This window comes from Oryctolagus cuniculus, chromosome 1, assembly GCF_051225735.1.
Source record: "Oryctolagus cuniculus isolate XC-2025 breed Fujian yellow rabbit chromosome 1, ASM5122573v1, whole genome shotgun sequence".
In the NCBI taxonomy this organism is placed as follows: Eukaryota; Metazoa; Chordata; class Mammalia; order Lagomorpha; family Leporidae; genus Oryctolagus; species Oryctolagus cuniculus.
In genome coordinates this window covers 193,113,399-193,138,370 of record NC_142867.1, presented here as the reverse complement: position 1 = coordinate 193,138,370, position 24,972 = coordinate 193,113,399, and the positions used below count along the sequence as shown (strand labels likewise).

General features: G+C 37.6%; 1 pseudogene; it reads right to left on the bottom strand.

Moving 5' to 3' along the window:
- LOC100355167 (non-POU domain-containing octamer-binding protein pseudogene) overlaps positions 1-16,939 on the bottom strand; it is a 39,853-nt pseudogene extending 22,914 nt beyond the window's left edge.
- Positions 16,940-24,972: the final 8,033 nt, after the last annotated feature.

The window sequence follows — 24,972 nt, the reverse complement described above, 5'->3', positions numbered from 1 at the left end:
GAATACATAAAATTTTTTCTCTACATGATTTTTAAAAAACTTTTAAAAGGGAAAACTTTAGGATACCTCTTCTATAATATTCTGATAATTTTAGTTTTGTAATTTATTTGGTCTTAGACTACTGATTTATAAAAATATCTAGAAATTACACATTAGTACATTTTTACTCCAACTGAATCCCAGCTACAGACAGTTAAAATGACTTGCTTCTGTCAGGATTTGTTTCTGCCAGAGATTGGTAATTGAAACTGATTAACCATTGAGCCAGTGCTCATACTCTCATTTTTCCTTGGAAACATAGTAACTACAACAAATGCACTGATTAGATGTGTATAAAATAGGAGTACATTTACTTACACTCTGTTGATAATTACATAGCTATCACAGTCAAATATGATGTATCCTCATGGAGTTCAAGGAAATTTTGACATCTGTTATTTCCAATTTGGTGCTCTTTAGGAAACAAAGGCTTAGATATGACTTCAAATATTATTCCTGTCTCCTTTAACACTGGATAACTGGACCTATGAAAATGTTGCTCATATCTTTGTGATGAATGGGTATTCCCTTACTGTGGGGTAGAAGATTCTATATATGCTCCTCAAATTAAACTTGTTAGATATATTGTTTCAATCTTCTATAGCTTTCCTATTATTAGTGCATGTTCAGAAAAGATAGCATTATTAGTGGTAAACTGGGCATTTATTTTTATACTTTTGATCTACTACAGGTTCCTTATACCTCCCAAGCCCCTTTTCTGTTTTTTTTTTTTTTTCCTATTGCTTGCAAGTGCAACAATCTATCTTGCTTGAAAATGAGAACCCTGTGTGATTCAGCCTTTGGAATCAAGAATATATTGTGGAAGAGAGTTTTGAAGTAAAATGCAAGAAATGCAATCTTAATTATCTTCTTTCACTGCTAAGGGCAATGAAAATTCTGTTACTGTCAGTGTATAGACAGCTGGTTGGCAGTGACACTCAATTATGAAATAGAAAATTAAATTATCCTCTATAACAACCATGATCAAAGAGCTGATTGAACAAAAAAATTGGGGGAGTGGAATCGTTTCTGTCGCTGCACTAGAATTGCACAATAGGCAAAAGTAATCAAAGAAATAAAGCATGGGGCAGCTGTTCCTGTGAGTAATGAACAATTTAAATGGCAAGGTCGAATGTTTAATATTTGTTTTCTCCATAGCTGAATACAGGACTGTGATATCACTTTAAAGTCTGGTATTTCTAGCAGCACTGAGGATAAGGTAGCTATCCATTCAGCTCAAGATTCGGCCCTACAGGTTTCCAAATGGCTGTGACAATTTACTTCCCTGACTCTCCTGGTCTCTCATGTGAAAGTCAGTACAAAAATGTGAGAGATGCAAAGTGGAATACAGATACATGGGGAATTTCAAAACCATGGTTCATCAAAACCTTCACCCTTGCTGAGTCTCCCCCACCACCTAACACAGACTATTTATCACCCATCTGATGTTTTCTGCTTTTCTTTAATGTGTCTTAGTACACTCAAAGTTACCCACATTTCAAGATAACACCATTTTCTTATACATCCAACGGCCCAGTAACAGACTTCTAAAATGTCTTTCCAAGACCTGAACCAATTTTTGATTCTTTAGTTTCTTTCTTTCTTTTTCATTTTTTTAAAATATGTATTTATTTGAAAGGCAGAGTTAAGAGGAGGCAGAGGCAGAGAGAGAGGTCTTCCACCCACTGGTTCACTCCCCAAATGGCCACACTGGACAGAGCTATGCTGATTGGAAGCCAGGAGCCTGGAGCTTCTTCTGGGTCTACCACATGGAGGCAGGGGCCCAAGGACTTTGGCCCTCTTCCACTGCTTTCCCAGGCCATAGCAGAGAGCTAGAACGAAAATGGAACAGCAAGGACTCGAACCGGTGCCTTTACGCACTATACCACAGCACAAGCCCCTCGTTAGTTTCTTTAATGAAGTAGAATTTCGGTATACTTAAGAAAAAACATATAGTACAATCATTTACCAAAATATACATATAGTGCAAATCTTTACCAAAATTACCTGTTGCCATTATTAATTTTCTTATGTATTTAGATTTTTGGAATCTGGCTGATATTAACAATATAATCTGGGGGCTTACATCCCATATTCTTTATCACTATACATGTGAGTTTATAGAGGTGAGGTTATCGCTAGCCATCATGTTCTTGTTTTTCAATCAATCCCATCCAGAATATAGATACCCCTACCCCCTGTCAACACTGTGAATCAGCAAGAAGTAGTCAGAAAGAAACCAGGGTACCTGATCTCTTTATCTATACTCAGAGTCAAGATTGATGGAACAAGGACATAAGCCTCAGCCATTCTAGCTCCTTGCTGGAAAGTACAATCAGAATTTATCCCATACCCTTGCATCTTTTGAAATTCAGAATTTACCCCTTCTCCTTGCATCCTTTCAAGAGATAATTTCAATCTCACTGTATTGTTTCCTACCCCACCACCTGCATCCTTTTTCAGGTTTGAAAGCCTGTATGAAACTTGAAAAACCTGTATGGAGAGACTCACCCTCAACTCCTGCCCACCAGTCCACCACTCACCTCCAGACCCTTAGCCCACACTAAGCTATATAAGGCTCAGGCCCCTGGAGGACTGCACCCTATGCCACATGTTCGGTCTCTAAGTTTGTTAGCAGTTGGCCACCTATGCAAATAAATCATTTTGGCTGTGGGTTCATATCCTGTTTCCTCTTTGTTCTGTGCCTCTTTTCTTTATGCAATTGATCAACATAGTCCTAATATGAATATGCTCACCATACCTCCAGTTGAACACCCAATATATCCAATGTTTATCAAGTTTTTGAATGTATACTCAGAAACTATTAGTACCCAGAAGCATCTCCATACTGGTTCTCTAATTGTTGGAATAGTGGCTACTGTTAACAAAAACTGCCATGCAAAAATCCTTATTTCTTTTCTCTCTTTCCTAATACATCAAAAGAAAAACATTGCTGAAAGAGCATTAAAGAAATTAATGCTACCATCGAAAACTTGAAACATACATAATAAAGTAATGTTACCTATCACTTCCCATTTTATTCATCATCTTGTTGATAGAGAAATATGCCAAATATCTATTGATCTGGAGGATGATTTTTCTCCCTATTGCAAGTAATGGTTTAATGTAACCCTTTTATTTTTTTTAACTTAGCAGAAATCTCCATCTTGCCCCAGCTCTCTATCTTTGTAGCATTTCATAGAATGCAGGAACCTCAATTGTCTTGCCATCCAAGGAGCTCCACCCTAAGTCATCTAGATTGATGATCCCCTGCTAACAGGGCCTATATACTCCGGATGCCTTAGTAAGGCATATGCCTTAGTAAGACATATGTGTACTATGACTGGGAGAGGAACTTTCAAAAACAATGACTAAAATAGAGTATTTTATAGGTCATAGAACAAAAGAAGTATACAAAAATCCAAATAGATCTAAATAGTGCAGAAAAAGCACTTCTCTTACAGTAGATTGAAAAGTAACAAATGTGGAAGAAATGATGGAAATAGGAAGTCATCACCTGATGTGCACTTTCTTATTAATTGTTTTAGACAAGACTCATCAAAATGTAGGCAAAAATATGTAGAGAAACAATTATTTATAAGATATCTTCATAAGACACTTATTAATTACTGTGGGACACAGAATAGAGAAATCTGTCAAACAAAACCACATGGAATGATCAAATTAACAATACAATTAGTGGAAAAAGTCAACATGGAGAGCCTCCTGCCATGATTTCCACAAAAATGCACAACAAGATTTTAATCATGATGAAAATCAAGCAAACATAAATTAGGAGCAATCTAATAAGTGAAAAGTCACAGCTTTTTCAAATTCTTAAGAATATAAAAGACCAATTGAGTAACTAAATGTATTATGTAACCCTAGATTAAGTCCTGACAAAGAAAAAACAATGGTTTCTTGCTTTAAAAAGAAGACATTGATAGGACAACTGGAGAAATTTACATAAAGTATATTGTTTTAATAATGATACTATGTTGACATAGTTCCCTAGCCCTGATAATTTTACTTTGTAAGAAAATATGTGTTTTTTCTCTGGCCTCAGAATCAGCCCTAAAGGCATTCCGATCTGGCTGAAAAGCCCATGAGAGTATTTCAGGCATGAAAAGCCAAGACACTCTGGCAAAAAAAAAAAAAAAAAAAAAAAAAAAAAAGACCTAAATGAAAGATCTCTGTGAGTGAGATCCCAGTGGAAAGAACAGGTCTTCAAAGAAGGAGGTACCTTTCTCTGAAGGGAGGAGAGAACCTCCACTTTGACTATGACCTTGTCTAAATAAGATAAGAGTTGGGGAACTCAAAAGGCTTCCATAGCCTTGGAAACTCATAACTGGAGCATAGGGAGATTACTGATGCCATAAACAGGAGTGTCAATTGGTAAAGTCAACAACAGGAGTCACTGTGCACTTACTCCTCATGTAGGATCTCTGTCCTTAATGTGCTGTACTTAGAGATTTAATGCTATAACGAGTGCTCAAACAGTATATTTCACTTTGTGTTTCTATGTGGGTGCAAACTGTTGAAATCTTTACTTAATGTATACTAAACTGCTCTTCTGTATATAAAGAAAATTGAAAATGAATGTTGATATGAATGGAAGGGGAGAGAGAGCGGGAAAGGGGAGCGTTGCGGGTGGGAGGGAAGTCATGGGGGGGGGGGGCCAATGTAGTCCATAAGCTGTACTTTGGAAATCTATATTCATTAAATAAAAGTTAAAAAAAGAAAATCTGTGTTTTTAGGAATTCTGAAGCTTAGATGCAAAAAATAAGGTATCACATCTGAATATTTCCTTCAAGCTTCCAAAAGAGAACGCACACGCACACACACACACAGAATGTACCCATGTGGTCTAATAATGTACACAATATATTGTGTAGATGTAAGTACATATGTATGTAATATGTATGTATAATTATACAAACATGCAGGGACAGGGAGAATGAAAAATTTTAACTGCAAAGTGTTAATATTTTGAGAAATTCATATAAGACTTTAAGGGAGGAGCTGTTGCTGTGGTGTAGTAGGCTAAGCCTCTGCCTGCAGCGCTGGCATCCTTCTGTCCATATGCCCCCTCTCTGATTCAGCTCTTTGCTTATGGCCCCAGGAAAGCGGTAGAGGACAGCCCAAGTGCTTGGGCACCTGCACCTGCGTGGGAGAGCTGGAAGAAGTTCCTGGCTCCTAGCTTCAGATCTGTCCAGATTCAGCCTTTGTGGCCATTTGAGGAGTGAGCCAGAGGATGGAAGACCTTTCTCTCTGTCTCTCTCTCTCTCTCTGTAACTCTACCTCTCAAATAAACAAGTAAAATATTTTAAGAAAAACTTTAAGAGAATTTATTGTACCACATTTGGAATATTTCATAATTCTTGAATCATTTCAAAGTACAAAGTAAAAAAAAAAAAAAAAAAGCCAGCGGAACTGCCATCTTGTGAAAAGCTGGGGAATCCAACAGTTCATTCTAAAGAATTTACTCCTAAGAGAGACAATTTGCTGCATATTATCACTAACAAAGAAACACTGATTTTGTTTCTGATTGCCTGAAATTAAGAACACCAACTGATATAGCAATCTAGAGGCAACAACTAAAGACCAGATGAGACCAGTTACAGAAAAGCAAGGAAGAAAAGCAGCAGCATCAAAACAACAAATTCTGGTCTCACGTACATATCCTTGGTCTTCACAGCTAAAACATGCCCATTAATGACCACTAGTTATAACTTCATCTCAAATTGTTTACCACCCTACAAATAACACATTTGGTATTTATTATACACATTTATTATGTTCCAATCTTTGTATTAAGTCTTAACAGACTCATAAACAATAAAGACAAACTTCCCATTATAAATAGATTATTTCATAGGGAATACTGACAATATTTCTATGATGAGTACTATAAAGTAGACAAAAGTGAGCAATAAGAAGGTTTAGATTAACCTATTACAATTTCGAGAGACAAGATTTTAGACAAAGTGACTTTAATTTGAGATTAGATAAATAAAGTCTTGTGTATTTGTAGAATATTCTTACACAATGGGTCTCTTCATAAGTCTTGATTTAAGCAGTGCAAAGCTTTCAACTTCCTTCCTTTAGACTGCTTTTGTTATTTTTGGATTTTATATTTCTGCATAAACTTTAGGATCATATGTTTTTCAGTTCCTTCTCAAAACAAACTCTGCTGGGATTTAGATTGTGGTTGCTCCCTTTGGGGAGCAGGAATTTTTTTAATATTGAAATTTCTAACAGCAAATGTGGCACATCTTTCCATTTAACTGCATATTTTTTAGTTTCCTTCAGTTATGTATTACTATGTTCAGTGTAAAGCTCTTATATGTATTTTGTTAAATAAATATCTACATAATTCATGTTTTGAAAATAATAAAAATGCTGGTATTTAAAAACATACATTTTCAAATCATTGAATGCTTTTTAGAAACAGTTGATTTCTACTGCTCAAGGTGTAGACATCTTCAGAAACATATCACTCCCACCAAACAATGAGAATAAGTCATATTTTATACAAGATTATAAATTTTTAGATCTCAACTGTTTATAGTTGCAAGACAATCCGGTAAATTTAAGTAGAGGCAGACAGAGAAATAAGGAACATCACATGGAGGTAAACAATGATAAGATCTATCACTTCTTATGAAAATGATTGGAAACTGAAAACAAAGTATGTATTTATATAGAAAGATAATATACACTTGGTCAAAGTAGCCCTTAAAAATGAAGGTGAGCTGTCTTCTGGCTTCTATTTTAGATGTAGAGAACTGAAAAGAGCTTTGCACTCACACATATAACCACAGTTCTGTATAATCTAAACAGTCACATTTCTTGAACTCATGAAAGATTTACTGGTTCCAGGACAGCCAACTAGCCTGAAATCTAAGGAAGGCAAGTCCACGCAAAGAGAGACAAGACACCAGCGGTTACTTCCCTGGGGCAGATAACAGAGACCACATAAAATGCCAATAAGAATTCAGGTATGGGGCAGGCATTTGGCACAGTGGTTAAGAGGTACGCATCCCACACTGGAGTACCTGAGTCTAATTTCAAGCTCTGGCTCCTGACTCCAGCATGCAGCCAGCGCCACGTCTAGTAGTAGCAGTGATAATTCAATTAGTTGGGAGTCCTGAATTGTTTTCTCAGCTCCTGACCTTGGCACTGGCCCAGGTTGTGGTGGACATTAGAAGAGTGAACCACAGACACAAGGGACATTTTCAGCTACTGGCAGATCCTTCATCAATTTAATCCAGTGCTCAAAAGAATGGTCAGGGACAGGGTGACAATCTTGAGAAAGATTCCTGGGGAAGGGGAACAGCGACTGGTATTAGAAAAATTTCATAAATTCTCTTCTCTCTCCAGGGAACAAAAGGCTTAAGATCCTGGAGAAGGGGGACACAAGCACACTCTCTCTCACTTAGGATAAAAAAGAAGACCCAAAAACTAGAACAAAATGTTCCTCACCTGATTTAATGGATAAACTATGTTACAGGCACACAGTGGCCTATTTCTCAGCAATAAAAAGAATAAAGTATTAATAAAGCCAAAAAATGAATGCATCTAAAATGATTTATAAGTGAAGAAACCAGACTTTAAAAGTTACATGCTGTGTTTCCATTTATATGATATTCTGTAAAGGCAAAACTATGGATTAGAAAATAGATCAGTGATTTCCTGGATTCTTATGGGTAATTATGGGAGGCAATGGGATTGTTCAGTATTTTGATTATAGTGGTAGTCAAACTCCTGTGAGTGACTGTCAAAACTCACAGAAAGGTATGGCAATTAAAAATATTTTTTATTGTATGAGTCACCTTATTGTAAAAATTGATAAAAGAAAACAAAATAATGAAAGTGAAAGAAATACAATTTTTGAATGGACAAAAAATAATTCACTTTGTTAATCACTACTAAAAGAAGTACTAAATCAAGTAATATAGACTAATAGGATATAGAATGTTTTCTGCATATTTACCAGAAATCCTGTGCACTAGCTATGTTTGTTTATTAATTCTAACACTTTTAGCTTTTTGTAGAATGCTTACAAACATGACATTTTTGTAAATTTGAACAGAGCCTAGATTTCCTTACAATTAATCATTTGACACCTAGAATGAATGCCAACATCATTAGGCTTTAGAAAACAGTCAATTTTAAGAATTAAAATAAATAAAAATAATTGTTCCAGTGAACACAATGTCACACATAACAAGTGACAGGAATACCTTGTAATTCAATTTAGCATTATAATTTACTCTGGTAGAAATTCACCTTTAAGTATATTAATAAACAATGAAGAAATTGATATTTATTCCATTTTCCTCCTCCAATTTTTATTGCCTCATTTAAAATATGTGTTAGGACCAAAGTATATTTTCAGATTATTTCAGCTGCACTAAGAAATTATCTATGCAACTAAATATTACATATTCTTCTTTGACAGTCTTAGAGTTCCCTAATCTCACCTACCTTGAAAATGCATCAACAAGGATGGTGTTACTAGAATTTATCCATTTTCTCCTGAGACATTAAAAGGTTCATTAAAAAATTATTTTACTTTAAGTGAAAAATAATTTATTTTAATGAAAAATTATATAAAAACTCTACCTACACTACAAAGTTTATTTGAAGTTTCCAGCTGGATTATTAGCACTGCAAAGTGCTAGACATACCTGCTACTTAAAACCAAGGTATCTCAAAGCTGGAAGATTCTGTTTAATTCCCAACTGAGGGTTGTAGCAAACTACTCAATAAAAATTCATCATTATGGCGTTTCTTATTTTTTAAGGCTTTAGACACTCCAGCTCCACTTTTTAAGCATAACTGCTATACTTAAACCAACTGTGTCTATAACAGGCATCCTCTCATTAGTCCTAGTTTAGTTCTTAACAAACCCTCAGAACATAGCTCTTTCACAATCCTAACACCAAACATAGCCATTACCCTATTTGTAAATAGTATGTTTTTCTAAAGAAAAACATGGGGGGAGGGTGCCAGTATTGTAGCATAGCAGATTAAGCCACCATTTGTGATGCCGCATCACACATATGGACACCTCACATATGGACACCAGTGTGAGACTTAGCTGCTCCACTTCCCATCCTGCTCCATGTTAATCAGCCTGGAAAAGCAGTGGAAGATGGCCAAGTGCTTGGGTCCCTGCACCCATGTGGGAGACCCAGAAGAAGCTTGCAGCTCCTAGCTTTGATCTGGCCTAGCCCCGGCTATTGGGGCTATGAGTAAACCAGAGGACAGAAGACCTCCCTCTCCCTCTCTCTCTTTCTCTCTCTCTCTCTCCCTCCCTCCCTTTCTCTGTAACTGTGCCCTTCAAATAAATAAAAAATCTTTTTGTTTTAAATAAAAACATGTACTTCTCAACTTTGAAATATATGGAAAAGAAGAAAGACAATCAAAACAACTAACCTGTCATTGTGCCAATTAGTGAGATCCACTCAATATTTTAATGCATTGTAATATATTTATTTCCAAACTTTATTTCTACACATATTTTCATGGAATCTGAATCGTATTGTATGTTATTATATGCATCTTTCATGAATATGGTTATTTTCCACATCATTTAATAGCTCTTTAATGGTAGCATACTTTATTGTGTGTAATATAGTGTGTGTGTTTTGTGGCATTTTTTATTTTAACATTATCTGATTTTCAATTATTTAATTGGTTTAAATTTTATGATTACACATTATCTCAATACCCATATGGTTATTTTTTCCAATTCAATTTGCTTTAAACCCTACTTCTCTTACGTGCACGCCACATACTTTAATTTTCTTACACTAGTCATCTCTTCCATGTTAACACTTTGAACACTGCTGATTATATAGTAAGAAAATATTCAATCCAATTCTTAAATCATTTAACTCAGTTATTCCATATGTTCTATATTTCCAGCAGACTTCTGGTATCTGCAGCCTGTGTTAGTAAAGTAACCAATCTAGGTTGTGCCTTCTGTCCTAAAATCACAACATTTTTCGCTACATCTCAACAATATTCAGCTCTGGCTTTATAGATGGGAGCCAGTCAACTAAAGATCAGCACTGTGATAAGACTACATAGCTCAGCATGCAGAACAATGCCTATGAAGTGCATTAAAGCACAGCAAGTAGGTTATTTGGTAATTTTTAAAAGGATTTATTTTTACTTATTTGAAAAGAAGAATGACAGGGGGGTGGAGAGAGAGAGAGAGAGAGAGGAAAAGATCTTTCATCTACCTTCCTTCTGCTGATTCACTCCCCAAATGGAGGTGCATTAGCAGAAGCCAGATCATAAACAGTGCAGTTGGAACTTGAGCCAGTCTTCCAATATGGGATGCCTGTGGAATTTTAGGTGAGGCTTAATCTGTTGCATCATAACATTGGCCTTTTTGGTTATTTTTAAACATACTCCTCCTTCCCTCACTCGAAAGTGATAAATTTATTATCCTGATAAACATTCTTTATGACAAGTTTCATCACAGAAGTAAAATATATAGGGGGATACTAAAAACAATCCTGTTAAGAGAAAATACTTACATAAAGAAAAGGAGAAATAACAACCCAGAAACTATCATCACAGAGAGCTTAAGCACAGAAGAGAAGATGAGATTGGCCAGTCTTGACAGAGCAGGTTTCTGCTCATTTGTTTCCTTTGTTCTGTTAAACACTGACTTTAAAATATTTTCAATCTTGTCAAAGGTCAGCCATTGGTTGGTCACCCTCCTCACTGTATCTTCATCCTCAAAGGCTCTTCTTACTTCTGTCTTGTAAAAAAAAACACTCAGAAAAAAAATGGACTTTCCTAATTGTCTACAATCTAGATATTTTCGAACTTTGTATTGAACATCTGTTCTAAAAACCAAGATCTGATCTGATGAGGAAGCCCAAAGTAGCCCAAACAGAAAAACCACATGGAGAACATGAAGGTGTTCTTACCAATAATTAAGATGAAGTCCCAGCTAACAAGCAGGTTCTAGGCCAGGTGTACAAGGGACTCTGCCTCCAGATGATTCCAATACCAGATGTTGAATCACCTCTAAGCTTCACATCTTCCAAGATAAGTTTTCAGACACAATGGAGCAGAGAAAGTTGTACCATTAAGCTAATTCCTGATCTACAGAAACCTTGGGATATTCTTTTTGAAATATTTGTTAAAGGAGCTGATAACATCTTCTTGCCAGCCTATTTCTCTCAACTGCAAGTTTTTTTTCCTTTCTATCTGTCACCATAGTACACAGAATATGACCTGAAATGATGATGATGATGATGATGATGGTGGACGGTGATAGTATTGATGATGACAACGATGATGGTCAAAGTGGTGGCAACAATGATGATGATAACAGGAGACATAATAGCTGCCTTTCATTAAACTTTTCTTTATTTCACTTCTCTAATTGCTTCTCAAATAGTATCTCCTTTAATCTTTGTAACAAATCTTTGAGATATGTCTAATAACTCCTATTTCATTCCTTAGGAAATGGAGTCTTAAGAGAATTTACAACATTTAATACATTTATTAATGTAAACTAGTCCTTTTCAGAATGAAGCTTTCCTTCTATAATAAGTAATACATAACAAACAAGAATAAAATCTAACAAAATAATTCCTGATTATGTCAACTACTATGCAAAAGATTTAAAAAAAACTATAAAAGTTATATGACGGAAAGAAATGAGGGCAGAAGGAAGTGTGGGACTTATTGAGGAAGGATTGTCATGAGAAGCTCTTCTGAGAAAGTGATATTTGAGCTGAGAGCAACCAGGTGAAGGGCTAGGGGAAGTATGAGTTGGTACAAAATCATTGAACCAGCAAAGAGATTAGCCGATGTGTACAGAGAAATCAGGCTTTGGGATTAAAGTAAATTGGGAAACGATAGACCTAAATTCAGTGAAAAGGAGGGCAGGAAGGACTAATATTTTAAGATCTCATACTGAGAAGCTTGCTTTTATTCCAACGGAATCAGAAAGTGTCTGAATTGTTTTTCCAGAGAAGCACTGCAATTACGATTTTCATTTTCAATTGGTTACTGGATGCTATCGTATAAGGATCATTGTTCTTCTTTTTTTGTTTCCCATTAGATCTTCTTTAAGCAAGCATAATCTTATGTTCTTTTCCAGAACTATGCATTATTCTTCTTGCATACATCATTCCCTGTCTCTTTCACCATAAGATAACTTCCAATAATTATTTCTGCTAGACTAGCTCACACATAATTTCCCAATATCAAAGAGATACTTTTAAAGGCTTTAATGATCCCATTCTGCTTCTCTGGTCACACCTTTTTGATCAGTAATGCTTCCCTGACAGAAAACATTAAACCAGCCATAGATCCCCTTTCATTCTGGGGAATGCCATTCTGGTCACATTCTGCCATCCATTCACTCTGGAAGTATTTACTGAGAATTTAACTTGTGCCAGACCTTTCAAAGATAAGAGAGTGGAGAATAAAAGATGTGAATCCTACCCTATGACGTTTATCATCTTATATGAGAAAAAAAACATCTAAAATAACCCACATGTGCATAAACACATGCATAATCTTCTATTTGAGGAAAATAACAAAATACAATACAAGAATAACAAAAGATAACACATTTAAATAGTGGGGTAGGGTAAGAAATTGCATTCTTGAGGAGTCATATTTTAATTGAAAGAAGAACTTAAGGAAAGAACATTCTTTTTTTTTTTAATTTTTTTTTAAATTTTTTACAGGCAGAGTGGACAGAGAGAGAGAGAGAAAGGTCTTCCTTTTGCCATCAAAGAAATGGAAGTCAAAGCCACAGTAACTTGCCACTTTACACACATGAAGATGGCTATCAAAAAGAAGGACAAACTGATGAATTGGTAAAGAATTGGAATCTTCCTACACTGTTGGTGAGAATGTAAAATGTTGCAGCAACTTTGAACAAATATTTTGGCAATTTCTCAAAATATTAAATATGCTACTATATGACCTACTGATTCCCCTTTTAGGCATATACCCAAGAGAAATTAAAACATGTGTAAATGTAAGTTTGTACACAAATGTTAATATCCACAATTATCGGTTTTAACAAATGAATGAATAAAAACAATGTAGCATATTCCTAGCAATGTAATGTTACTTACTCATACACAAAAATGGAATGGGATAATGATTCATGCATCAACATGGATGAACTTTGAAAATATTATGCCAACTTGAAGCAGTTTGTTACAAAATACCACCTGCTATATTACTGCATTTATATGAAATGTCTAGAATGGGTAATAAAGTGAAAGAGTAAATTGACTAGTGTTTGCTTACACTTCCGGAGCGTAGAGGTGGAGACTGATTGCTAATAGGAGTAGGGTGAGCAGATGAAGATGTTCTAAAAGTGGATTGCAGTAATGGTTGTTGTATAAGTATATAAATATGCAAAACACCTTTGAACTTTATACTTTAAATGGAAGCAATTTTTTGGTATGTGAATTATACTCAATAAACCAATTATTTTCCTTTTATATAGATATAAATAATTTAATAATTTTAAATTGTTTTTTTTTTTTTTTAATTTGAAAGGCACATGCACACATATACAGACAGAGAGGGGGGAAAAGAGAAAGAGATCTTCTGTCCACTCTCATTAGGTAAGGCTGAAGCGAGGATCCCCATCTTTGATGGCAATGGTGCTAAGCATCTTTTCCTCAACATCATTCTTTAAATGTTTTTTTGACCATTTCCATTCATTCTTTGGAGAAATTTCTATTGAATTCTTTTTGCGTTTTGTAGCTGGGATATTTCCTTGATATTATGGAATTGCAAGAATTACAATTATGTCATAAATATAAATTCATTACTAGAAAAATATTTGAACATATTTACCCCTATTCATTTGTTTAATAAAAAGATGTATTTATTTATTTGAAAAGCAGAGCTAGAGAGAGAATGAATATACAGTTAGCTGGTTCACTACCCAAGTAGCTACAATAGCCAGGGCTGGGCTGGGCTGGGCCAAAGCCAGGAGTCTGCTTTCCCAAATTGGTGCAGGGGTCTAAGTACTCTACCACTACCTTCCAAGGCACACTAGCAGGGACCTGGATTGGAAGAGGAGCATCTGGGACTCAAACTGGTGCTCATATGGGATAGTGGTATCACAGGCACAATAGCTTAGATCATTGCCCACAACACGCGCCCCTCATAGGAACTTTTTAATTTAATGTTTCATTTGTTTTCAGTGAAAATTAAGATAACTTGCTGACATCATAAGTGTTTTAGATAGGATAACTGACAGAGATTTGCTAGGTTAAGTACAGCTAATTTGGGGATGCTTATCAGGAATGGAAAATGCTGAGGCCTCTGAAAGTTTGCTTTTTTCCTACCTGAACAGCTATGAGACATAACTCTGATACCATTCCATCATTTTAAAGGGGAAAAAAAAAAATCTAATTTCAACCTAATCAGTTTCTCACTAAGAGTTCCATTTCTGTCTTCCTAGCATCTCACATGATTACTGCATCATATTGTAGTACAAATAATAACATTAGTTACCATATGCAGTGCCAGGCACTGTTCAAAACACTTTGTTTATAGAACATATTTAAAGCTTAGGTAAAAAAATATTAGGTAAATAGTGTTTGTATCATTATACAAATGGAGACATAGGAGGTCAGTGGACAGCAGTTTTTATCTAGGCAGAAAGTGTTTGAGGTGGGATTGAACTTAAACCTATCTAACTTTAAAAGTTAAACTTTTAATAGTGTTTAAAATAGCTTCCCATAGGGGCCAGCACTGTGGGACAGCAGGTTAATGCCCTGGCCTGAAGCGCCAGCATCCCAAGTGGGTGCTGGTTCTAGTCCCAGCTGCTCCTTTTCCGATCTAGCTCTCTCCTGTGGCCTGGGAAAGCAGTAGAAGATGGCCCAAGTCCTTGGGCCCCTGCACCCGCGTGGGAGTCCCTGAAGAAGCTCCTGGCTCCTGGCTTTGGATCGGCACAGCTCCGGCTGTTGCGGCCAATTGGGGAGTGAACCAGTGGATGGAAAACCTCTCTCTCTCTGTCTCTGTCTCTGTCTCTGTCTCTCTCTCTCTGCCTCTCCTCTCTCTGTGTAACTCTGATTTTCAAATAGAAATAAATAAATCTTTAAAAAAAAACTTTTACACCAAATGCATTTTGCTAAATAATGTCTCCTTTGCAGTTAATTACCCTGAGAAAAAATTTTTTAAAATAAACATACAAATACAAATAACAATGAAAACAAAATTAGTTCCTAGATAAAAATTTAAAATGATGGTCATGGGAGTCCAGGGATTTTAAAAGTTCCAGTTTTCTTTCTTCTCTTTGTCCAGATCATGACTGCCACAGACCACAAGGCTGATACAAATCCATCAGCCAAATCCTAGAATCTGAGCCATTTGCTTCTGCTATTCTCACAAACTGTCTATTAACCTCAGTCTGGTGTAACCACTTATTGATTAGTGTGAACTTAGTGGAGTTCAAGCTTTTATTTTTTCCAACACTTCCATCACCCCTGCTGTGTGAAACCCTTCTTCACTTCCTTTTAACAACTGAAGTGGCTGTGAGAACATCTCTTGCAGATTTTGAAGTACAGAGAAGATAATAGACCACAAGCAGCAGATGCTGTGCTTTGAAATCCATTATTCTATCATGTTTATTCTGAGGCCAGGCTTCCCACAGGCTGTTCAAGCCAATGACTGAGGGCAGCAGGGATATTAAAGCAAGTCCTTTCCTGGGAGACAGGGTACTCATGGTAATCAACTTGGCTAGAGGGCTTCCCGAGTACCTTGCTGAGCCTTGCCCAGGCTTCCTAACTGACTATGACACTGCCACCCAGTCTTCATCAGGAGTCACTTCTGCATTGTCATTTGACACCCTTCTAGGCTTCTGCATTTTCTCTCACAGGTGCTTCCCATAATAAAATCTTCACTCATTTCATCACGTTAGCTTCTGTTTGTTCAAAGCCTGCTATTAACGCAGCTGCATATTAGACATATTCCTTTAATTCCAGCCACTTTTAAGTACCAAGATTTTTAGAGCTGCATACATCTTCACTCTTCTATAATATTTAAAATTTGTCTCTTTCACTTCAGCCTTCTGTGAAAGAGGCTGGAGTAATGAGGGTGTATATTACATTAGATCTCAGTTTACTTTCAGAACCCCCTTTTGGCTGCTACCCATCCTCTCTTTAAATATTTACTGTTAAGTCAACACTCCCATTTTTTGCAAATGTAGCTTAGGAACAGGTTCCTAAGGGACTAACAGTTCCCTGAGGGACTTCACTAGAGACCCCTCCACGGCAAAGTTCTCTCTTAAGAGCCCACTGGTTCTAGTTTAACGTTTTTCACTCTGCTACAGCTTCATTCTCTGTTGATAGAACAATTCACTCAGAAGGAACCTTGTGGGAGCAGTGGGAAGTGGGGACGGTAGTGTCCATTTAGTGCAGAAGTTGGGCCTCCTCTTGACAACGTGCGAATAGCGTATCAGAGTACTTGGGTTTGCGTTCCGGCTGTACTCTGCACTCCAGCTTCCATCTAATGTACACACTGGAAGGTAGGGGATGATGGCTCAAGTACATGAGCCATGTCCATGACACCTCCATGGGACACCTGGATTGAGCTCCCATCTCCTGGCTTTGGCCTGGCCCAACTTGGATCTTGTAAGCATTTGAGGAGTGAACCAGTTGATAGGAGATAGTTCTTTATCTTTCCCTCTGTGTATGTACGTGTAAATGTGTCTTATTGCCTTTCAAATAAATTAAATAAATACAAATTAAACAAACAAAAAGAAAGAGGTATTCCTGGGTTAATTACCTTCTTCCAAGTATCCAATAGACCCTAAAACACTAACACTCTTGCCACACCACACGGAGGTCTCCTTCAGGAATCCTTCATCTGTGCAGAGCATTCCCTTAGAAGCACATTCACTTAAATTTGTGGGTGATCTGCTGCTCTTTCCTCACAGCAAAGGCGGGAAGCACAAACCATGTCACTCCCTTTCGGACTCATATAGGGCATCGAAGCAGTTCTTTGGAAACGTGCCCTCCCCATAGAGGTTTCACGTGAGTGTCAGCAAGAAAAGGGAATGCACAGTTGTAGCAGAAGAGCTAATGTGACCAGGACTAAGTCCTGGAAAGAAGTCTGACCAGAATTATTTTAGGCTTTCTGTATAAGATTGCAAACTTTCTCTGTCATCAGGTGAAGGTGCCAGAATTCAGTATGTCAGCATGAAAGGGTGTCACGAAATACTTGTATTCTGTGACACAAATTTGCTCCCCCTCGAAGCCCAGATTCAATCTTCCTTCAGCAGGCACCCCCTTTTGGTACTGCTGCCACTTACACCGCATCGCTGCTTTTGTTCTAAATGAGGCAGTCCACAGCAACCCTCTTTACTGATGTGGCCTCTGCATCAGTCACTATTTTGGTTTAACTCAGGAAATAAAAGAACACTTAGATATTTGCCTGTAAGAACATACTTCTGTATATGACTAATATTAGGATGATTGTTTATAATCCTATATCCATTTGGTTTGCCTTACATTTCTCTAAAATTTGACTGCAAAATTTCCAAATTCAGACATCTTTACTTTATTATACCCATAAGGTATTTAAAAATGCCAGTTCCAGTACCATCACTAATGATTTTTTCTGTTCTGAGTTGTATTGAGTGTCTCAGCCAGCCACTGCTGCAGGGTCACTTTCTTTGTGATCTAGGTATCTGTAAAGTTGCATTGTTCAAATACTAGGTAGGGCTGTGTCTCTTTTTTTTAAGTTCTATGCCTCAATAGACATGTCCTGAAAGACTGCTGTGTCTTCTGTGTATGGAATGTTGGTTGCAGATGCACCACACCTCAAAAAACAGATAAAGCAATGGGCTTCAAGGCCTTCTTGACACAATAGGTCTCTGGGGGTTACTGGATTCTGTTGTATTCCATGCTATCTCAAAAAAAAATCAGCATTACCTTTGTCCTTTTATTAATCAGTAATTATTTCCCTTTGATTATTATTATTTCCATTTTATGATTATTAAGAAGTACTAGGATTCCAGAATCCACAAGCCCACTATTCTTATCAGATCTGAATTTCTAATCTGTATACAAAATAATACAAAATTAGTTGGAAGTCTTGAAGAGAAAAGTAGGAGACAGACTTTCTACTCGAGTTAAGGAGCTTCTTTCTTGTCCCTCATCAGTCACTCAACAGACATTCTTCCCACTTCATGGAATTTTCTTCCTAGTGAAGTTACAAGTGAGCACCACACATACATACACTTAACTCAGATGTGAAGCTGGCAAAGTAATATTTTCACAACTGGAAATATAGTAATAATCAAGACTTAAAAAAAGAGTTTTGCTAACATCATCTACTTTCAAGGCAGAGTGACAAAGAAAAGGAGAGAGAAAGAAAGTGAAGGAGGGAGGAAGGTAGGGTAAGGGAAGGGAGAGAGAGGGAGAGAGAAAGGAGAGAGATCTTTCATTCTCTGCTTCACTCTCAAAATGCCTGCAACAGCTAGGGTTAAACCAGGTAGAATTCAGGAGCCAGGAACCCTAACTGGGTCTCTCCCACGTTGGTGGAAAGGGCATAAGCACTTGAACCATCACTGGCTGCCTGCCAGGATGCATTAGCAGGAAGCTGCATCACAACAGGGTTATCTGGGGGCTACAAATGGCATTCTGCTATGAGCATTCCAACTGGTGGTTCAAATCATTGTGCCAAAATACCCACCCTGAGGAAGAGATTTTATACTTACAGATTCAGCAGACAGGCAACTAGCTTTATGTATATTTGAGAATAAAGACATTTGTTTCTATTTTTAAAAAAGAGAGAATAAAGACATTTGTTTATTAGTCCAAAACTATATCCCTACAGACATCTTCAGAAAATTTTCAGTTGCCAGATTTAGCCCTTGACTGATAGCATTCTTCCTTTCCAATGCAATCCTGATTGATAGCATTTGGAGTCTTGTTTGTTGCAAGTTATAAAATGCAATATAATTGATGAGTAAATTCTAGTAGACTTCCAACTGAGGAAATATTTTTACCACTGGTTGTGTCCTTTTTCTTCATTCTATGGCATACTTTTCAAGACCATGTTGGCTGTCCCACCAATTTGGTCCAGCCACACAGCTCATCCTAGATCAGCCTATTCATTTTTCAGGCGCTCTCAGTGTGAAGGCCCAGGAGTGGTCTTTAGGGAAGTAGTATTCCTTAATCATCAACTTGTCTATGCCTTAACATAGGCATTTAGGAATCTTCATTGAGTTGAACTCATTGCCTCCTATAACTTAGTCTCTGTCATTTAAAAAAAAAATACCCCTCCAATAATAAAAAGAACAAAAAGCATTTGTCTGAAAAAAATGAAGAGACCGGCACCATGGCTCACTAGGCTAATCCTCTGCCTGCGGCACCGGCACACCAGGTTCTAGTCCCGGTCGGGGCGCCGGATTCTGTCCCAGTTGCTCCTCTTCCAGTCCAGCTCTCTGCTGTGGCCCAGGAAGGCAGTGGAGGATGGCCCAAGTGCTTGGGCCCTATACCCGCATTGGAGACCAGGTGGAAGCACCTGGCTCCTGGCTTTGGATCGGTGCAGCGCTCTGGCCGTAGTGACCCTTTGCGGGGTGAACCAACGGAAGGAAGATCTTTCTCTCTGTCTCTCTCTCTCTCACTGTCTAACTCTTCCTGTCAAAAAAAAAAAAAAAAAAAGTAAAGTAAAAAATGAAGAGAGTGGGTGAGGGATAGAAAAACAAACAATATGGGACACACAAGGAAATTAACAGACAGTGACATTGACAGGGAGACCCTGCAGGGCCAGAGTAGTAAATGATTGGTCCCTGTTCCAAGATGAAAAACATCCTCCTTTGAAGCTCCAGGAGCCAGAAGGTGATGCCTCATGTGTTTCCAGCCCAGCAGGATTCTTATGGTGGTTGTACATCTGTGACTTCTTGAGTTTCATTATTCTCTCTTCTTGGCAATAAGCCTGTGTCTGTGTGTGTGCGGTGCAAACAAGGAGTGTTAGCTATGTATTACCAGAATATGCCACTTTCTGCATATGATCCAGAAGTTTTGCTCTTTTCCATAAGTTTCAAATACAATGACTATAATTTCTACTTGCCCAATTGGCTCAATGTCAGCATAGTATTTACTGTATTTTCCTTAACATATCATTTTAGGAATGAAATGTAATAATTATCACACAGCCCAATCGGTAATATTCTGTTTCTGATCAAAACTTTCATTATTCTTGGAAATATTTTATGAGTTTTATATCTCAATTACTCATGAGAAAATCCTCTATAATCTTCTTAGAGTCTAAATTATCTTTATGAAATATATTAAAAAAAGACTGCAGCTAAGTGCTGATTGCCAGTCACTCTAAGCAGTTTACAAAGCATTGCTTTATTCAACCTGCAAAGCAACTTTATAAAAACAATAATGTTCACTCCATTTTAAGGATTGCAAAACTAAGCGCAGAAGTAAAAAACTGTCACAAAGCAATAGCATGTTAGAATTTGAAAAATTGCTCATATTTTTAAAAATTATTTGTATCTTAATACATAGATTTATCCTATACCTACCTTTCCTTTTCTTAGGAGACTTCAAAAAGTTCACCTGACCTGAAACATATATCAAAAGTCACCAATCAATATCACATTAGTAAGATACTTTTGTTCATGTTAGCTAAGACATTTTAAATTTTGTTAAAATGCATATAAATATCTACCATCTCCAGTGCTTAATTATATAGACTTCAACCCCCTAATAACTGCCACACAGAGCACCAAATATATGAACAATGGACAGAGCCATGTGTCCAATGTGGAAAAAAAACATAAGTCTCTATCTTTCCAGTCCAACAACTAGAATCTGGTCCCTCTTCATGCCCTTTCATTTTCTTCTCACTTTATTTCAAGTCTTGCCATTACTGATTAAAATTCAGTTACTGAAGTGTCACACATACCTTTACATGCTTATACAGGCCATGGATTAAAATCTTTTTCACATAACTAGCATTAACTCCACAAAGAACATCATCATAAAGCAAGGGAAATATAAGAGAGAAAGAAAGAAAAGAGGCAGAGAAAGTAAAGGTATTGAGAATGCCTCTTGCTCTAAATGGGGAAGGGGGCTCCAAAAATGTGACCCAATTTCTGAAATGTATGATTCCCCTGTCCTTTACAAGAAGTAATATGTAGTGGTGTGAAACACAGCTCGGCTGCACCAGAGATAGGCACTTTCTGTTTACTGCCAGAAAATATAATCCTATTTACAATTCCCACTCCCTAGTAGGATGGCTAGACGTATCAGATCTGCCCACAACATCTTAGAAAATATCTGCTATGAAAGTCCATTACTATTGTTATGTTAATATTTAATAAGACAATGGAAAAGCTTACATTCATCATTCAATGTAATATGACACTCTGGAGTGGATTGAAAACATTAGTCAGACATAGGCTTGCCTCTGTGCTCCTCTTTCTCTGGCTTGTGTTGCAAGTAAACATTGTCTGCTAAGTCTGAGACACACAGCTCTGGTAGGTGACTTAACCACTCCCCTCTGTCTTGCTGACAAATGTGTGCATAATGGACTATGGGTAGGTTCCCTGGTTCCCAAACCTACAAAGCATTTGTCCTTGTTCCTATATGTCCCTTAGATGCAAAGTCTCCAAAATTGATGATAAGAGAGCCAGCACTGGGGCTGGTACTGTGGAAGTGTAGTGGGTAAAGCCATCATCTGCAGGTCCCAGCTGCTCCACTTCCAATCCTGCTCCCTGCTAATATACCTAGGAAAGCAATGGAAGATGACCCAACTCCTTGAGTCCCTATACCCATGTGGGAGATCCAAAGAAGCTCCAGGCTTCTGACTTTGGATTGGACCAGCTCCAGCCATTGTGTGGCCATTTGGAGAATGAACTAGCCTATGGAAGTCTCTCTCTCTCTCTTTCTCTCTCTCTATCTTTCTCTCTATCTTTCCCACTACCTCTCTGTAACTCTACCTTTCAGATAAATAAATCTGAGGGAGGGAGAGAGAGAGAGAGAGGAGAGAGGAGAGAGCGAGCCAACACTTAGCCTAAAAGTTAAAACACCTGTGTCTTACTTCAAAGTACCTGGGTTCAACTCCCAGCTCCAGCATCTTCCTAATGCAGACCCTGGGAGGGAACAGTGATGGCTCAAGAAATGAGGCTACTAACACTCACATGGGAGATCTGGATCACATTCCAACTCAGCTTCAAACCCAGTTCAGCCCAAATTGCTGTGTGCCTAGAGTAGTTAACCAGTGGATTGGAGCTCTCTTTTCTCTCTTTCTTACTCTCTCTTCAGTTCTATGAATTTTTTTTTCTTTTCTTAAGATTTATTTATTTATTTGAAAGTCAGAGAGTTACACAGAGAGAGAAGGAGAGGCATAGAGAGAGGTCTTCCATCCACTGGCTCACTCCCCAATTCGCTACAACAGCTGGAGCTAGTCTAATCTGAAGCTAGGAGCTTTCCCCGGGTCTTCCACGTGGGTCCAGGGGCCCAAGGACTTGGGCCATCTTCTACTGCTTTCCCAAGCTATAGCAGAAAGCTGGATTGGAAGTGGATCAGTCAGGACTTGAACTGGTGCCCATACAGGATGCCGGCACTGCAGGCGACAGCATAACCCACTATGCCACAGCGTTGGCCCCTCAAGATATTCTTTGGAATGCACCTCTGCAAAGAATTGCTTCTCATGCATCATCAAGATCTTCTAGTACAGGTAAAAGATACTGGTCTTAGTAAAATTACCAGAAAGGCCATCAGTGGAATAAGGGTGAGGGAAGGAAACTGGTTATCTGTGGAGTGGCTAGAAAGATGTTCCCATGGTCTTAATAATGGTATTCTTGTCTTCATTTGGAAAGGGGAAATATTAATGTCTTTATCAGATAAATATTTACACACAAGCCACTCACTTGTCTAAGATATAAATAGGTCTCAAATGTGGACAGGATTAAATATATATTTTTCAACGTTAAGTTTGAAGATATACTGATCACTTCTCTACCAGTGTTCAGAGAGGCTTTCTGATGTAGAAGGGAATCTACTTGACAGATAGGATTACATGCATTTGAGAAGCTTCTGCACTGCAACAGAACACTCAGGAAAGTGAAGAGGCAACCAACAGAATGGGGGAAATTATTTGCAAACCATGCAACTGATAAAGGATTAATATCCAGAATATATAAAGAGCTCAAGAAACTTAACAACAACACAACAAACAACCCAGTTAAGAAATGGGCAAAGTTCTTAAACAGCCATTTTTTAAAAGAGGAAATCCAAATGGCCAATGGAAACATGAAAAAATGTTCAGGAACACTAACCGTCAGGGAAATGCAAATCAAAACCACAATGAGGTTTCACCTGACCCAAGTTAGAATGGCTTTCATACAGAAATCAATAAACAACAAATGCTGGCAAGGATGTGGGGAAAAAGGTACCCCAATCCACTGTTGGTGGGAATGTAAACTGGTACAGTCACTGTGGAAGACACTATGGAGATACCTCAGAAATCTGAATATAAATCTACCTTATGACCCAGTCATCCCACTCCTGGGAATTTAACCCAAGGGAAATGAAATTAGCATGTGAAAGAGTTATCTGTACCCTTATGTTTATTGCAGCTCAACTGACAATAGCTAAGATATGGAATCAACTTAAATGGCCACCAACTGAAGACTGGATAAAGAAATTAGGGGATATGTGCATCATGGAATGCTATACAGTTGTTAAAAGAAAAATGAAATCCTGTCATTTGCAACAAAATTGATGCAACTGGAAAACATTATACTTAATGAAATAAACCAGTCCCAAAAAGACAAATACCATATATTCTCCCTGATCTGTGGTAACTAATAGAGTACCTAAAAGGTAATCTACAGAAATGAAATTGACACTTTGAGATGTGATGACTTTGAACAGCACTTGTCTCGACTGTTGAGGAAGTTTTCTTTTTTTCATACTATTTGTTGAACTCTTTACTTAGTATAGAGTTGATCTTATATGTGTAAAGTTAATTGAAAATAGATAATAGTGAAAAATAAGAATGGGAATAGCAGAGGGTGGAGGAAGAAGGGTGGAAGTGTGAGTGGGAGGGAAGGTAGGGTGGGAAGAATCACCATGTTCCTAAAGTTGTATTTCTGAAATTCATCAAGTTTGTATACCTTAAATAAAAGGTTTCTGAAGAAAATACTATGAGGCAATCAGACGTTGGAAATGAACCTCTGAGAATTCCCTAGCTGCCACATACTTGTCTTCTTTCCAATTTCAGGCACTTTCCTCCTCAAACCATCCCACAACCTGTGCCAAACACATGACCAGCAAAGTAAAGTGCAAAATAGTATGAGATTCAGAAGAGAAAGAAAAGAAACAATGGGGCTAAATGCTAACCATAGACTTTCAGTATCAGAAATAGTAGACTCCCGGTTTTTTAAAAAATTATTTTTATTTCTTTGTAAGGCAGATGTACAGAGAGGGAGGTTGATTTTCCATCTGCTGCTTCCCTTCCCAAATGGCCAAAATGTCCTGGGCTGGGCCAGGCTGAAGCCAGGAGTCAGGAGCTTCATTTGCATCTCCCACAAGGATAGCTGAGGCCCAAAGATTTGAGCCGTCTTCCACTGCTTTTCCAGGTGCATTAGCAGGGAGCAGGATCAGAAGTGGAGCAGCCGGGACTTGTACCAGGGACCAAATGGGGTGCTGGTGTTGCAAGTGGTGGCTTAACCTGCTACACCACAATGCCAGCCCCAGAAATAGTGGATTTCTAACAGTTCCTCCTTTGCATAGTCAGATGCTCAAATATGAACATTCAGTCTCTCTGACTTCCAATTCCTGAGCACATTCTCTCCAATTGAGATTTGTTGGAATGTACCTCTAGACTATTGGTATAAAAAGTACTTAAGACACAACTACCAACTTTCAAAGAAAAAGCTTATAA